The sequence below is a fragment of the Somniosus microcephalus genome, chromosome 15 (genome assembly GCF_052327205.1).
Source record: "Somniosus microcephalus isolate GS21.2 chromosome 15, FLI_Smic_1.0, whole genome shotgun sequence".
Taxonomy (NCBI): Eukaryota; Metazoa; Chordata; class Chondrichthyes; order Squaliformes; family Somniosidae; genus Somniosus; species Somniosus microcephalus.
The window spans coordinates 58216469-58231350 of NC_141001.1; the positions used below are offsets into that span (position 1 = coordinate 58216469).

The window sequence follows — 14882 nt, forward strand, 5'->3', positions numbered from 1 at the left end:
TTCCTACCCTTTCACTCATTCAGTTATGCAATTCACTGTTTTTCCAACATTAGCAGCTCTCGACGCTGCGGGCTGCATTTTACTCACTGCAAATGCAACCGAGCGAGACACAGCAAAAGTTTCCTTATAATTTACACTGACTCAACTTATCTCCAAGCCCCATTGTGAGATCGCCGAAAGCCCACTGCTCAACGTCGTCGCTACTTAATGTAACCCGAAGGAGAAGGCCAGGGCAGAAGATAGGGGCCGAGGAAACAAACAATGCTCACTGATTGTGACTTGACCGCTTCACTTAGTAAGAACTGTGCGTCAGTGAGATATTTTACATCAGAAATGACTCTGCTCCTCCGTGCTGCAATCCTCGCAGCAAACGCGAATCTGAACGACAGCCAACCGACACGCCGCCTGTCACATTTTGCAAGGCACTGATACTTGCGCTGAAGGCTAGTATAGCCGAATAGAATCGGAATGCTGTCCTTGCCCAGAAATGTGCAATCACTGAAATTGTCTTGATGTTCTTACTTAGTCGTCACCGGAGCATGCAATGACACCAGATGAGTAAAGGAAGCACAGCATCATACCTGCATTAACTCAGTGCAGGCGAGCAGCTGCTGCCATTTTGAACTGAAGGCAGCTGAAACAAGAGCAAAAGCTGCCGGGTGCGGTGGCGCGCACCTGTGATCCCGCTGCTGGGAGGCTGAGGCTGTAGGATTGCTTGAGGTCAGGAGTTCTGGGCTGCCGTCTTCTGTGCCGATCGGGTGTCCGCACTAAGAGCAGTATCCACATGGTGGTCCTAGGAGAACCTGGGCTCACCAGGTCGGATAAAGCGGGGTGAACCGGCCCAGGTCGGAAACGGAGCAGGTCAAAGCCCCCGTGCTGCTCGGTAGTCGGGTCGCACTTGTGAATAGAGGCTGCAGTGCAGCCTGGCCAATACAGTGAGACGCATCCTTTTCCCACTCTCTGCTTTACAACAAACAAACAAACAAAAAACCTCCACACGTGTCCATCGCCAACACTGCAAACAAACTCGCTGCCTTTTCTCCCCACATTCAGTCACACCACACTAATCTTGCGACCCGCAATGATTTCCCCTCTCACATCCAATATCATCGCCACAACAAAGCCTCACACTTTACAACATCTTAATCTTCACCAGCCCCCCACGCACATGCACACACACTCTCCCCATCATTATCATCACGGCATTTTACTACCACATTCCCCACTTTGTCTCCGTCACATTCAACTCACGCTTACTGCTCCCTGCTGCTCACTGCAGCCACTGCACTTACAAAATCTCCACTTTACACAATTATGCTCGCCGCGGCCACGAGAGAGCGCAAATCTCATTTCATTCTCCTCCACACTTGACCCACTACTAAATGGCATACATTTAGTTTGGCAATCACTCACATTCAATCTAATTCTTTGCTCGTTTCCTACCCTTTCACTCATTCAGTTATGCAATTCACTGTTTTTCCAACATTAGCAGCTCTCGACGCTGCGGGCTGCATTTTACTCACTGCAAATGCAACCGAGCGAGACACAGCAAAAGTTTCCTTATAATTTACACTGACTCAACTTATCTCCAAGCCCCATTGTGAGATCGCCGAAAGCCCACTGCTCAACGTCGTCGCTACTTAATGTAACCCGAAGGAGAAGGCCAGGGCAGAAGATAGGGGCCGAGGAAACAAACAATGCTCACTGATTGTGACTTGACCGCTTCACTTAGTAAGAACTGTGCGTCAGTGAGATATTTTACATCAGAAATGACTCTGCTCCTCCGTGCTGCAATCCTCGCAGCAAACGCGAATCTGAACGACAGCCAACCGACACGCCGCCTGTCACATTTTGCAAGGCACTGATACTTGCGCTGAAGGCTAGTATAGCCGAATAGAATCGGAATGCTGTCCTTGCCCAGAAATGTGCAATCACTGAAATTGTCTTGATGTTCTTACTTAGTCGTCACCGGAGCATGCAATGACACCAGATGAGTAAAGGAAGCACAGCATCATACCTGCATTAACTCAGTGCAGGCGAGCAGCTGCTGCCATTTTGAACTGAAGGCAGCTGAAACAAGAGCAAAAGCTGCCGGGTGCGGTGGCGCGCACCTGTGATCCCGCTGCTGGGAGGCTGAGGCTGTAGGATTGCTTGAGGTCAGGAGTTCTGGGCTGCCGTCTTCTGTGCCGATCGGGTGTCCGCACTAAGAGCAGTATCCACATGGTGGTCCTAGGAGAACCTGGGCTCACCAGGTCGGATAAAGCGGGGTGAACCGGCCCAGGTCGGAAACGGAGCAGGTCAAAGCCCCCGTGCTGCTCGGTAGTCGGGTCGCACTTGTGAATAGAGGCTGCAGTGCAGCCTGGCCAATACAGTGAGACGCATCCTTTTCCCACTCTCTGCTTTACAACAAACAAACAAACAAAAAACCTCCACACGTGTCCATCGCCAACACTGCAAACAAACTCGCTGCCTTTTCTCCCCACATTCAGTCACACCACACTAATCTTGCGACCCGCAATGATTTCCCCTCTCACATCCAATATCATCGCCACAACAAAGCCTCACACTTTACAACATCTTAATCTTCACCAGCCCCCCACGCACATGCACACACACTCTCCCCATCATTATCATCACGGCATTTTACTACCACATTCCCCACTTTGTCTCCGTCACATTCAACTCACGCTTACTGCTCCCTGCTGCTCACTGCAGCCACTGCACTTACAAAATCTCCACTTTACACAATTATGCTCGCCGCGGCCACGAGAGAGCGCAAATCTCATTTCATTCTCCTCCACACTTGACCCACTACTAAATGGCATACATTTAGTTTGGCAATCACTCACATTCAATCTAATTCTTTGCTCGTTTCCTACCCTTTCACTCATTCAGTTATGCAATTCACTGTTTTTCCAACATTAGCAGCTCTCGACGCTGCGGGCTGCATTTTACTCACTGCAAATGCAACCGAGCGAGACACAGCAAAAGTTTCCTTATAATTTACACTGACTCAACTTATCTCCAAGCCCCATTGTGAGATCGCCGAAAGCCCACTGCTCAACGTCGTCGCTACTTAATGTAACCCGAAGGAGAAGGCCAGGGCAGAAGATAGGGGCCGAGGAAACAAACAATGCTCACTGATTGTGACTTGACCGCTTCACTTAGTAAGAACTGTGCGTCAGTGAGATATTTTACATCAGAAATGACTCTGCTCCTCCGTGCTGCAATCCTCGCAGCAAACGCGAATCTGAACGACAGCCAACCGACACGCCGCCTGTCACATTTTGCAAGGCACTGATACTTGCGCTGAAGGCTAGTATAGCCGAATAGAATCGGAATGCTGTCCTTGCCCAGAAATGTGCAATCACTGAAATTGTCTTGATGTTCTTACTTAGTCGTCACCGGAGCATGCAATGACACCAGATGAGTAAAGGAAGCACAGCATCATACCTGCATTAACTCAGTGCAGGCGAGCAGCTGCTGCCATTTTGAACTGAAGGCAGCTGAAACAAGAGCAAAAGCTGCCGGGTGCGGTGGCGCGCACCTGTGATCCCGCTGCTGGGAGGCTGAGGCTGTAGGATTGCTTGAGGTCAGGAGTTCTGGGCTGCCGTCTTCTGTGCCGATCGGGTGTCCGCACTAAGAGCAGTATCCACATGGTGGTCCTAGGAGAACCTGGGCTCACCAGGTCGGATAAAGCGGGGTGAACCGGCCCAGGTCGGAAACGGAGCAGGTCAAAGCCCCCGTGCTGCTCGGTAGTCGGGTCGCACTTGTGAATAGAGGCTGCAGTGCAGCCTGGCCAATACAGTGAGACGCATCCTTTTCCCACTCTCTGCTTTACAACAAACAAACAAACAAAAAACCTCCACACGTGTCCATCGCCAACACTGCAAACAAACTCGCTGCCTTTTCTCCCCACATTCAGTCACACCACACTAATCTTGCGACCCGCAATGATTTCCCCTCTCACATCCAATATCATCGCCACAACAAAGCCTCACACTTTACAACATCTTAATCTTCACCAGCCCCCCACGCACATGCACACACACTCTCCCCATCATTATCATCACGGCATTTTACTACCACATTCCCCACTTTGTCTCCGTCACATTCAACTCACGCTTACTGCTCCCTGCTGCTCACTGCAGCCACTGCACTTACAAAATCTCCACTTTACACAATTATGCTCGCCGCGGCCACGAGAGAGCGCAAATCTCATTTCATTCTCCTCCACACTTGACCCACTACTAAATGGCATACATTTAGTTTGGCAATCACTCACATTCAATCTAATTCTTTGCTCGTTTCCTACCCTTTCACTCATTCAGTTATGCAATTCACTGTTTTTCCAACATTAGCAGCTCTCGACGCTGCGGGCTGCATTTTACTCACTGCAAATGCAACCGAGCGAGACACAGCAAAAGTTTCCTTATAATTTACACTGACTCAACTTATCTCCAAGCCCCATTGTGAGATCGCCGAAAGCCCACTGCTCAACGTCGTCGCTACTTAATGTAACCCGAAGGAGAAGGCCAGGGCAGAAGATAGGGGCCGAGGAAACAAACAATGCTCACTGATTGTGACTTGACCGCTTCACTTAGTAAGAACTGTGCGTCAGTGAGATATTTTACATCAGAAATGACTCTGCTCCTCCGTGCTGCAATCCTCGCAGCAAACGCGAATCTGAACGACAGCCAACCGACACGCCGCCTGTCACATTTTGCAAGGCACTGATACTTGCGCTGAAGGCTAGTATAGCCGAATAGAATCGGAATGCTGTCCTTGCCCAGAAATGTGCAATCACTGAAATTGTCTTGATGTTCTTACTTAGTCGTCACCGGAGCATGCAATGACACCAGATGAGTAAAGGAAGCACAGCATCATACCTGCATTAACTCAGTGCAGGCGAGCAGCTGCTGCCATTTTGAACTGAAGGCAGCTGAAACAAGAGCAAAAGCTGCCGGGTGCGGTGGCGCGCACCTGTGATCCCGCTGCTGGGAGGCTGAGGCTGTAGGATTGCTTGAGGTCAGGAGTTCTGGGCTGCCGTCTTCTGTGCCGATCGGGTGTCCGCACTAAGAGCAGTATCCACATGGTGGTCCTAGGAGAACCTGGGCTCACCAGGTCGGATAAAGCGGGGTGAACCGGCCCAGGTCGGAAACGGAGCAGGTCAAAGCCCCCGTGCTGCTCGGTAGTCGGGTCGCACTTGTGAATAGAGGCTGCAGTGCAGCCTGGCCAATACAGTGAGACGCATCCTTTTCCCACTCTCTGCTTTACAACAAACAAACAAACAAAAAACCTCCACACGTGTCCATCGCCAACACTGCAAACAAACTCGCTGCCTTTTCTCCCCACATTCAGTCACACCACACTAATCTTGCGACCCGCAATGATTTCCCCTCTCACATCCAATATCATCGCCACAACAAAGCCTCACACTTTACAACATCTTAATCTTCACCAGCCCCCCACGCACATGCACACACACTCTCCCCATCATTATCATCACGGCATTTTACTACCACATTCCCCACTTTGTCTCCGTCACATTCAACTCACGCTTACTGCTCCCTGCTGCTCACTGCAGCCACTGCACTTACAAAATCTCCACTTTACACAATTATGCTCGCCGCGGCCACGAGAGAGCGCAAATCTCATTTCATTCTCCTCCACACTTGACCCACTACTAAATGGCATACATTTAGTTTGGCAATCACTCACATTCAATCTAATTCTTTGCTCGTTTCCTACCCTTTCACTCATTCAGTTATGCAATTCACTGTTTTTCCAACATTAGCAGCTCTCGACGCTGCGGGCTGCATTTTACTCACTGCAAATGCAACCGAGCGAGACACAGCAAAAGTTTCCTTATAATTTACACTGACTCAACTTATCTCCAAGCCCCATTGTGAGATCGCCGAAAGCCCACTGCTCAACGTCGTCGCTACTTAATGTAACCCGAAGGAGAAGGCCAGGGCAGAAGATAGGGGCCGAGGAAACAAACAATGCTCACTGATTGTGACTTGACCGCTTCACTTAGTAAGAACTGTGCGTCAGTGAGATATTTTACATCAGAAATGACTCTGCTCCTCCGTGCTGCAATCCTCGCAGCAAACGCGAATCTGAACGACAGCCAACCGACACGCCGCCTGTCACATTTTGCAAGGCACTGATACTTGCGCTGAAGGCTAGTATAGCCGAATAGAATCGGAATGCTGTCCTTGCCCAGAAATGTGCAATCACTGAAATTGTCTTGATGTTCTTACTTAGTCGTCACCGGAGCATGCAATGACACCAGATGAGTAAAGGAAGCACAGCATCATACCTGCATTAACTCAGTGCAGGCGAGCAGCTGCTGCCATTTTGAACTGAAGGCAGCTGAAACAAGAGCAAAAGCTGCCGGGTGCGGTGGCGCGCACCTGTGATCCCGCTGCTGGGAGGCTGAGGCTGTAGGATTGCTTGAGGTCAGGAGTTCTGGGCTGCCGTCTTCTGTGCCGATCGGGTGTCCGCACTAAGAGCAGTATCCACATGGTGGTCCTAGGAGAACCTGGGCTCACCAGGTCGGATAAAGCGGGGTGAACCGGCCCAGGTCGGAAACGGAGCAGGTCAAAGCCCCCGTGCTGCTCGGTAGTCGGGTCGCACTTGTGAATAGAGGCTGCAGTGCAGCCTGGCCAATACAGTGAGACGCATCCTTTTCCCACTCTCTGCTTTACAACAAACAAACAAACAAAAAACCTCCACACGTGTCCATCGCCAACACTGCAAACAAACTCGCTGCCTTTTCTCCCCACATTCAGTCACACCACACTAATCTTGCGACCCGCAATGATTTCCCCTCTCACATCCAATATCATCGCCACAACAAAGCCTCACACTTTACAACATCTTAATCTTCACCAGCCCCCCACGCACATGCACACACACTCTCCCCATCATTATCATCACGGCATTTTACTACCACATTCCCCACTTTGTCTCCGTCACATTCAACTCACGCTTACTGCTCCCTGCTGCTCACTGCAGCCACTGCACTTACAAAATCTCCACTTTACACAATTATGCTCGCCGCGGCCACGAGAGAGCGCAAATCTCATTTCATTCTCCTCCACACTTGACCCACTACTAAATGGCATACATTTAGTTTGGCAATCACTCACATTCAATCTAATTCTTTGCTCGTTTCCTACCCTTTCACTCATTCAGTTATGCAATTCACTGTTTTTCCAACATTAGCAGCTCTCGACGCTGCGGGCTGCATTTTACTCACTGCAAATGCAACCGAGCGAGACACAGCAAAAGTTTCCTTATAATTTACACTGACTCAACTTATCTCCAAGCCCCATTGTGAGATCGCCGAAAGCCCACTGCTCAACGTCGTCGCTACTTAATGTAACCCGAAGGAGAAGGCCAGGGCAGAAGATAGGGGCCGAGGAAACAAACAATGCTCACTGATTGTGACTTGACCGCTTCACTTAGTAAGAACTGTGCGTCAGTGAGATATTTTACATCAGAAATGACTCTGCTCCTCCGTGCTGCAATCCTCGCAGCAAACGCGAATCTGAACGACAGCCAACCGACACGCCGCCTGTCACATTTTGCAAGGCACTGATACTTGCGCTGAAGGCTAGTATAGCCGAATAGAATCGGAATGCTGTCCTTGCCCAGAAATGTGCAATCACTGAAATTGTCTTGATGTTCTTACTTAGTCGTCACCGGAGCATGCAATGACACCAGATGAGTAAAGGAAGCACAGCATCATACCTGCATTAACTCAGTGCAGGCGAGCAGCTGCTGCCATTTTGAACTGAAGGCAGCTGAAACAAGAGCAAAAGCTGCCGGGTGCGGTGGCGCGCACCTGTGATCCCGCTGCTGGGAGGCTGAGGCTGTAGGATTGCTTGAGGTCAGGAGTTCTGGGCTGCCGTCTTCTGTGCCGATCGGGTGTCCGCACTAAGAGCAGTATCCACATGGTGGTCCTAGGAGAACCTGGGCTCACCAGGTCGGATAAAGCGGGGTGAACCGGCCCAGGTCGGAAACGGAGCAGGTCAAAGCCCCCGTGCTGCTCGGTAGTCGGGTCGCACTTGTGAATAGAGGCTGCAGTGCAGCCTGGCCAATACAGTGAGACGCATCCTTTTCCCACTCTCTGCTTTACAACAAACAAACAAACAAAAAACCTCCACACGTGTCCATCGCCAACACTGCAAACAAACTCGCTGCCTTTTCTCCCCACATTCAGTCACACCACACTAATCTTGCGACCCGCAATGATTTCCCCTCTCACATCCAATATCATCGCCACAACAAAGCCTCACACTTTACAACATCTTAATCTTCACCAGCCCCCCACGCACATGCACACACACTCTCCCCATCATTATCATCACGGCATTTTACTACCACATTCCCCACTTTGTCTCCGTCACATTCAACTCACGCTTACTGCTCCCTGCTGCTCACTGCAGCCACTGCACTTACAAAATCTCCACTTTACACAATTATGCTCGCCGCGGCCACGAGAGAGCGCAAATCTCATTTCATTCTCCTCCACACTTGACCCACTACTAAATGGCATACATTTAGTTTGGCAATCACTCACATTCAATCTAATTCTTTGCTCGTTTCCTACCCTTTCACTCATTCAGTTATGCAATTCACTGTTTTTCCAACATTAGCAGCTCTCGACGCTGCGGGCTGCATTTTACTCACTGCAAATGCAACCGAGCGAGACACAGCAAAAGTTTCCTTATAATTTACACTGACTCAACTTATCTCCAAGCCCCATTGTGAGATCGCCGAAAGCCCACTGCTCAACGTCGTCGCTACTTAATGTAACCCGAAGGAGAAGGCCAGGGCAGAAGATAGGGGCCGAGGAAACAAACAATGCTCACTGATTGTGACTTGACCGCTTCACTTAGTAAGAACTGTGCGTCAGTGAGATATTTTACATCAGAAATGACTCTGCTCCTCCGTGCTGCAATCCTCGCAGCAAACGCGAATCTGAACGACAGCCAACCGACACGCCGCCTGTCACATTTTGCAAGGCACTGATACTTGCGCTGAAGGCTAGTATAGCCGAATAGAATCGGAATGCTGTCCTTGCCCAGAAATGTGCAATCACTGAAATTGTCTTGATGTTCTTACTTAGTCGTCACCGGAGCATGCAATGACACCAGATGAGTAAAGGAAGCACAGCATCATACCTGCATTAACTCAGTGCAGGCGAGCAGCTGCTGCCATTTTGAACTGAAGGCAGCTGAAACAAGAGCAAAAGCTGCCGGGTGCGGTGGCGCGCACCTGTGATCCCGCTGCTGGGAGGCTGAGGCTGTAGGATTGCTTGAGGTCAGGAGTTCTGGGCTGCCGTCTTCTGTGCCGATCGGGTGTCCGCACTAAGAGCAGTATCCACATGGTGGTCCTAGGAGAACCTGGGCTCACCAGGTCGGATAAAGCGGGGTGAACCGGCCCAGGTCGGAAACGGAGCAGGTCAAAGCCCCCGTGCTGCTCGGTAGTCGGGTCGCACTTGTGAATAGAGGCTGCAGTGCAGCCTGGCCAATACAGTGAGACGCATCCTTTTCCCACTCTCTGCTTTACAACAAACAAACAAACAAAAAACCTCCACACGTGTCCATCGCCAACACTGCAAACAAACTCGCTGCCTTTTCTCCCCACATTCAGTCACACCACACTAATCTTGCGACCCGCAATGATTTCCCCTCTCACATCCAATATCATCGCCACAACAAAGCCTCACACTTTACAACATCTTAATCTTCACCAGCCCCCCACGCACATGCACACACACTCTCCCCATCATTATCATCACGGCATTTTACTACCACATTCCCCACTTTGTCTCCGTCACATTCAACTCACGCTTACTGCTCCCTGCTGCTCACTGCAGCCACTGCACTTACAAAATCTCCACTTTACACAATTATGCTCGCCGCGGCCACGAGAGAGCGCAAATCTCATTTCATTCTCCTCCACACTTGACCCACTACTAAATGGCATACATTTAGTTTGGCAATCACTCACATTCAATCTAATTCTTTGCTCGTTTCCTACCCTTTCACTCATTCAGTTATGCAATTCACTGTTTTTCCAACATTAGCAGCTCTCGACGCTGCGGGCTGCATTTTACTCACTGCAAATGCAACCGAGCGAGACACAGCAAAAGTTTCCTTATAATTTACACTGACTCAACTTATCTCCAAGCCCCATTGTGAGATCGCCGAAAGCCCACTGCTCAACGTCGTCGCTACTTAATGTAACCCGAAGGAGAAGGCCAGGGCAGAAGATAGGGGCCGAGGAAACAAACAATGCTCACTGATTGTGACTTGACCGCTTCACTTAGTAAGAACTGTGCGTCAGTGAGATATTTTACATCAGAAATGACTCTGCTCCTCCGTGCTGCAATCCTCGCAGCAAACGCGAATCTGAACGACAGCCAACCGACACGCCGCCTGTCACATTTTGCAAGGCACTGATACTTGCGCTGAAGGCTAGTATAGCCGAATAGAATCGGAATGCTGTCCTTGCCCAGAAATGTGCAATCACTGAAATTGTCTTGATGTTCTTACTTAGTCGTCACCGGAGCATGCAATGACACCAGATGAGTAAAGGAAGCACAGCATCATACCTGCATTAACTCAGTGCAGGCGAGCAGCTGCTGCCATTTTGAACTGAAGGCAGCTGAAACAAGAGCAAAAGCTGCCGGGTGCGGTGGCGCGCACCTGTGATCCCGCTGCTGGGAGGCTGAGGCTGTAGGATTGCTTGAGGTCAGGAGTTCTGGGCTGCCGTCTTCTGTGCCGATCGGGTGTCCGCACTAAGAGCAGTATCCACATGGTGGTCCTAGGAGAACCTGGGCTCACCAGGTCGGATAAAGCGGGGTGAACCGGCCCAGGTCGGAAACGGAGCAGGTCAAAGCCCCCGTGCTGCTCGGTAGTCGGGTCGCACTTGTGAATAGAGGCTGCAGTGCAGCCTGGCCAATACAGTGAGACGCATCCTTTTCCCACTCTCTGCTTTACAACAAACAAACAAACAAAAAACCTCCACACGTGTCCATCGCCAACACTGCAAACAAACTCGCTGCCTTTTCTCCCCACATTCAGTCACACCACACTAATCTTGCGACCCGCAATGATTTCCCCTCTCACATCCAATATCATCGCCACAACAAAGCCTCACACTTTACAACATCTTAATCTTCACCAGCCCCCCACGCACATGCACACACACTCTCCCCATCATTATCATCACGGCATTTTACTACCACATTCCCCACTTTGTCTCCGTCACATTCAACTCACGCTTACTGCTCCCTGCTGCTCACTGCAGCCACTGCACTTACAAAATCTCCACTTTACACAATTATGCTCGCCGCGGCCACGAGAGAGCGCAAATCTCATTTCATTCTCCTCCACACTTGACCCACTACTAAATGGCATACATTTAGTTTGGCAATCACTCACATTCAATCTAATTCTTTGCTCGTTTCCTACCCTTTCACTCATTCAGTTATGCAATTCACTGTTTTTCCAACATTAGCAGCTCTCGACGCTGCGGGCTGCATTTTACTCACTGCAAATGCAACCGAGCGAGACACAGCAAAAGTTTCCTTATAATTTACACTGACTCAACTTATCTCCAAGCCCCATTGTGAGATCGCCGAAAGCCCACTGCTCAACGTCGTCGCTACTTAATGTAACCCGAAGGAGAAGGCCAGGGCAGAAGATAGGGGCCGAGGAAACAAACAATGCTCACTGATTGTGACTTGACCGCTTCACTTAGTAAGAACTGTGCGTCAGTGAGATATTTTACATCAGAAATGACTCTGCTCCTCCGTGCTGCAATCCTCGCAGCAAACGCGAATCTGAACGACAGCCAACCGACACGCCGCCTGTCACATTTTGCAAGGCACTGATACTTGCGCTGAAGGCTAGTATAGCCGAATAGAATCGGAATGCTGTCCTTGCCCAGAAATGTGCAATCACTGAAATTGTCTTGATGTTCTTACTTAGTCGTCACCGGAGCATGCAATGACACCAGATGAGTAAAGGAAGCACAGCATCATACCTGCATTAACTCAGTGCAGGCGAGCAGCTGCTGCCATTTTGAACTGAAGGCAGCTGAAACAAGAGCAAAAGCTGCCGGGTGCGGTGGCGCGCACCTGTGATCCCGCTGCTGGGAGGCTGAGGCTGTAGGATTGCTTGAGGTCAGGAGTTCTGGGCTGCCGTCTTCTGTGCCGATCGGGTGTCCGCACTAAGAGCAGTATCCACATGGTGGTCCTAGGAGAACCTGGGCTCACCAGGTCGGATAAAGCGGGGTGAACCGGCCCAGGTCGGAAACGGAGCAGGTCAAAGCCCCCGTGCTGCTCGGTAGTCGGGTCGCACTTGTGAATAGAGGCTGCAGTGCAGCCTGGCCAATACAGTGAGACGCATCCTTTTCCCACTCTCTGCTTTACAACAAACAAACAAACAAAAAACCTCCACACGTGTCCATCGCCAACACTGCAAACAAACTCGCTGCCTTTTCTCCCCACATTCAGTCACACCACACTAATCTTGCGACCCGCAATGATTTCCCCTCTCACATCCAATATCATCGCCACAACAAAGCCTCACACTTTACAACATCTTAATCTTCACCAGCCCCCCACGCACATGCACACACACTCTCCCCATCATTATCATCACGGCATTTTACTACCACATTCCCCACTTTGTCTCCGTCACATTCAACTCACGCTTACTGCTCCCTGCTGCTCACTGCAGCCACTGCACTTACAAAATCTCCACTTTACACAATTATGCTCGCCGCGGCCACGAGAGAGCGCAAATCTCATTTCATTCTCCTCCACACTTGACCCACTACTAAATGGCATACATTTAGTTTGGCAATCACTCACATTCAATCTAATTCTTTGCTCGTTTCCTACCCTTTCACTCATTCAGTTATGCAATTCACTGTTTTTCCAACATTAGCAGCTCTCGACGCTGCGGGCTGCATTTTACTCACTGCAAATGCAACCGAGCGAGACACAGCAAAAGTTTCCTTATAATTTACACTGACTCAACTTATCTCCAAGCCCCATTGTGAGATCACCGAAAGCCCACTGCTCAACGTCGTCGCTACTTAATGTAACCCGAAGGAGAAGGCCAGGGCAGAAGATAGGGGCCGAGGAAACAAACAATGCTCACTGATTGTGACTTGACCGCTTCACTTAGTAAGAACTGTGCGTCAGTGAGATATTTTACATCAGAAATGACTCTGCTCCTCCGTGCTGCAATCCTCGCAGCAAACGCGAATCTGAACGACAGCCAACCGACACGCCGCCTGTCACATTTTGCAAGGCACTGATACTTGCGCTGAAGGCTAGTATAGCCGAATAGAATCGGAATGCTGTCCTTGCCCAGAAATGTGCAATCACTGAAATTGTCTTGATGTTCTTACTTAGTCGTCACCGGAGCATGCAATGACACCAGATGAGTAAAGGAAGCACAGCATCATACCTGCATTAACTCAGTGCAGGCGAGCAGCTGCTGCCATTTTGAACTGAAGGCAGCTGAAACAAGAGCAAAAGCTGCCGGGTGCGGTGGCGCGCACCTGTGATCCCGCTGCTGGGAGGCTGAGGCTGTAGGATTGCTTGAGGTCAGGAGTTCTGGGCTGCCGTCTTCTGTGCCGATCGGGTGTCCGCACTAAGAGCAGTATCCACATGGTGGTCCTAGGAGAACCTGGGCTCACCAGGTCGGATAAAGCGGGGTGAACCGGCCCAGGTCGGAAACGGAGCAGGTCAAAGCCCCCGTGCTGCTCGGTAGTCGGGTCGCACTTGTGAATAGAGGCTGCAGTGCAGCCTGGCCAATACAGTGAGACGCATCCTTTTCCCACTCTCTGCTTTACAACAAACAAACAAACAAAAAACCTCCACACGTGTCCATCGCCAACACTGCAAACAAACTCGCTGCCTTTTCTCCCCACATTCAGTCACACCACACTAATCTTGCGACCCGCAATGATTTCCCCTCTCACATCCAATATCATCGCCACAACAAAGCCTCACACTTTACAACATCTTAATCTTCACCAGCCCCCCACGCACATGCACACACACTCTCCCCATCATTATCATCACGGCATTTTACTACCACATTCCCCACTTTGTCTCCGTCACATTCAACTCACGCTTACTGCTCCCTGCTGCTCACTGCAGCCACTGCACTTACAAAATCTCCACTTTACACAATTATGCTCGCCGCGGCCACGAGAGAGCGCAAATCTCATTTCATTCTCCTCCACACTTGACCCACTACTAAATGGCATACATTTAGTTTGGCAATCACTCACATTCAATCTAATTCTTTGCTCGTTTCCTACCCTTTCACTCATTCAGTTATGCAATTCACTGTTTTTCCAACATTAGCAGCTCTCGACGCTGCGGGCTGCATTTTACTCACTGCAAATGCAACCGAGCGAGACACAGCAAAAGTTTCCTTATAATTTACACTGACTCAACTTATCTCCAAGCCCCATTGTGAGATCACCGAAAGCCCACTGCTCAACGTCGTCGCTACTTAATGTAACCCGAAGGAGAAGGCCAGGGCAGAAGATAGGGGCCGAGGAAACAAACAATGCTCACTGATTGTGACTTGACCGCTTCACTTAGTAAGAACTGTGCGTCAGTGAGATATTTTACATCAGAAATGACTCTGCTCCTCCGTGCTGCAATCCTCGCAGCAAACGCGAATCTGAACGACAGCCAACCGACACGCCGCCTGTCACATTTTGCAAGGCACTGATACTTGCGCTGAAGGCTAGTATAGCCGAATAGAATCGGAATGCTGTCCTTGCCCAGAAATGTGCAATCACTGAAATTGTCTTGATGTTCTTAC

General features: G+C 50.0%; 10 non-coding genes across 10 annotated transcripts; all 10 read left to right on the forward strand.

Annotated features, from left to right (window-relative positions):
- The first annotated feature begins 654 nt into the window (after nucleotides 1–654).
- LOC147106780 (signal recognition particle RNA) lies at nucleotides 655–952 on the forward strand. Its single transcript, XR_015081253.1, has one exon.
- Nucleotides 953–2090: 1138 nt separating this feature from the next.
- Nucleotides 2091–2388, forward strand: LOC147106781 (signal recognition particle RNA). The gene has a single exon (XR_015081254.1).
- A 1138-nt stretch (nucleotides 2389–3526) lies between these two features.
- LOC147106782 (signal recognition particle RNA) lies at nucleotides 3527–3824 on the forward strand. Its single transcript, XR_015081255.1, has one exon.
- Nucleotides 3825–4962: 1138 nt separating this feature from the next.
- Nucleotides 4963–5260, forward strand: LOC147106783 (signal recognition particle RNA). Its single transcript, XR_015081256.1, has one exon.
- Nucleotides 5261–6398: 1138 nt separating this feature from the next.
- LOC147106784 (signal recognition particle RNA) lies at nucleotides 6399–6696 on the forward strand. Its single transcript, XR_015081257.1, has one exon.
- Nucleotides 6697–7834: 1138 nt separating this feature from the next.
- Nucleotides 7835–8132, forward strand: LOC147106785 (signal recognition particle RNA). Its single transcript, XR_015081258.1, has one exon.
- A 1138-nt stretch (nucleotides 8133–9270) lies between these two features.
- Nucleotides 9271–9568, forward strand: LOC147106786 (signal recognition particle RNA). Its single transcript, XR_015081259.1, has one exon.
- A 1138-nt stretch (nucleotides 9569–10706) lies between these two features.
- On the forward strand, nucleotides 10707–11004 carry LOC147106787 (signal recognition particle RNA). Its single transcript, XR_015081260.1, has one exon.
- A 1138-nt stretch (nucleotides 11005–12142) lies between these two features.
- LOC147106788 (signal recognition particle RNA) lies at nucleotides 12143–12440 on the forward strand. Its single transcript, XR_015081261.1, has one exon.
- A 1138-nt stretch (nucleotides 12441–13578) lies between these two features.
- LOC147106789 (signal recognition particle RNA) lies at nucleotides 13579–13876 on the forward strand. The gene has a single exon (XR_015081263.1).
- The last annotated feature ends 1006 nt before the right edge of the window (nucleotides 13877–14882 follow it).